Source organism: Pteropus vampyrus, unplaced genomic scaffold (genome assembly GCF_000151845.1).
Source record: "Pteropus vampyrus isolate Shadow unplaced genomic scaffold, Pvam_2.0 Scaffold324, whole genome shotgun sequence".
Lineage (NCBI taxonomy): Eukaryota > Metazoa > Chordata > Mammalia > Chiroptera > Pteropodidae > Pteropus > Pteropus vampyrus.
The window spans coordinates 78,856-80,890 of record NW_011889105.1 but is presented as its reverse complement, the minus strand read 5'-3'; the positions used below and the strand labels follow the sequence as shown (position 1 = coordinate 80,890).

General features: G+C 35.5%; 1 protein-coding gene across 1 annotated transcript in view; it reads right to left on the bottom strand.

Annotated features, from left to right (window-relative positions):
• PRUNE2 (prune homolog 2) overlaps positions 1–2,035 on the bottom strand; it is an 83,725-nt gene that overhangs the window by 16,254 nt on the left and 65,436 nt on the right. The gene's annotated exons all lie outside the window — the stretch shown is intronic.

Sequence of the window (2,035 nt, the reverse complement as noted above, 5' to 3'; positions counted from 1 at the left end):
GTTTTACGTGGTTTATATATATTAACTCATTTATTTCTTATTAGAGGTAGGCACTATTATTATTCTCTTTTTAAAGATTAGGAAACTGAGACACAAGGAGTTAAGAACTTATCAAAGCCTAGATTTAAACTTTTTCCACACTCGTGACCATGCAGCACATGGCCTCCCAGTGGTTTCCAGCACTCTACGTTACCACTGGTTTATGGTTTCTTTGACTTTGTTTATTTGTTTTTAACAAACAAAAATCTTGTCATTAGTTCTTTTGGAAAAACAAAAGTTACCATTTTTAAAAGTGTATATGAACTTATTTTCCTCTTTAGTTTTAGTTTTATTTTAAATAGTTTAAAAACGTTTTTTTGTAAAGTTCATTTTGAACCAATGTTCAAAAACTGTTCCAATGAATGGATTCGAATTACAAATAATTTTTATCTAAATGTTATTATTTTAGATGTATGTAAATGCATAGAAAATAGCTTGAAAGGAGACCACTGAAACGAATAAAGAAATCTGCCTCTGGGTAAGGGAGTTAGAAACAGGAATTGGTAGTTGTTGATTTTATCTGTAATGACTGGATGTTTTATAAGGATGAATTTCTCTAATTTTGTTGTAATTGCAAACTAATTTTAAAAATGTGTTATTCCATTTGAAAGAGAACTTGATCAAGCATCAGACTTTGTTGAATGGTTTCATATTAAAAGACAACTCCTTCCTCCCCCCTTCCTAGTCTTCTGAGATCATGCTGAGCTGTCTGCCAACTGCACTATCTTCTGTTCATCTACCGTGCATTCTAGCAGGAAGCTTTTTTAAGGTCATGTCTCTATACATCAATCTTTCACATTTACTTGCAGTTTTGACTCTATGTCACTGGTTGTGACTTGTGAACGATCTTTATGCAGTCACTTCTAGCCCTCCTTATAAGTCTTGGGTAAACGCACACTACCAACGGTACGCTACATTAGGCCTCTTCCTTCCTCCGGAGTTTCTGAGCTAAATTCAGATTTTGATAAAAGACAGTAGGTGGAATGAGAGGGAAGAGGTCATGCGAGGGGAAACCCTCATCTCCAGTGTGACGTCCGCTAGAATGCAGTTCTCTAAACAAGCCACGTTCTCTCTTTTGTGTTTTTGTACCTGCTGTTACTGGTTTTAGCTAGCTAATCCTATTAGTTCTTCAAAACTTACCTTGAAGACTCATTCTTCTGAAAAGCCTCTCTTGATGCAGACTGTCAGCCTCTACTCTCCACCTGTTACCTCCAAACTCATCCTCACCTTGAATTATCTCCCCTCACAGTGCTTCATTTGTACCCTGTATTATAACTGTTTATCGTCTGCCTACGTCTACTTTGCACTCTTTAAGGACAGCAATTGAGCTATTTAACTTCTCAATCTCCAGCATCTAATCCAGTGCTTGGCACAGACAAACAATTCATTTTTAAAAAGGAACTTGCCATTTACCTCTGCCGTAGGGTTACCCTTTAGCATTTTACTAGCCATTTTGACCTTGGGCCCCTGGTTGTGCCTTGCGAACAACCCTCCCTTACATATAATCACTTCTAGCCCTCCTAATAAGTCTTGGATGAACATATACTACCAACAACCTATAAAATAGACCTATAATACATTTTGGTGGCCTCTTCTTTTAGATGAAAAATTAGTTACACTGATGCAAATTGTTTTAGAAGGGTTATCTTTAAATAGAGTCTTACATGATGAAACTGTAAATACAATGTATAAGTACTTGAAATGTGTGTTCTTTAGAATTAGGCAGATAATTCGGTTCAAAGCCCGAGTCTATCATTTATTGTCTATGTTACCTGAGACCTGGAGTTAGCAAACTACAGCCTGCAGGTTAAAGCCAACTCGTTGACAGTTTTTCACAGTTCTTGAGCTAAGAATGGTTTTTGTGTTTTTTAAATGGTTGAAAAAACATCAAAACAAGAATATTTTGTGACATGTAAAAATTTTTAGGAAATTCAATTTCATTATTCATAAATCAAGTTTTATTGGAACACAGCCATATTTATCATTTACATATTAC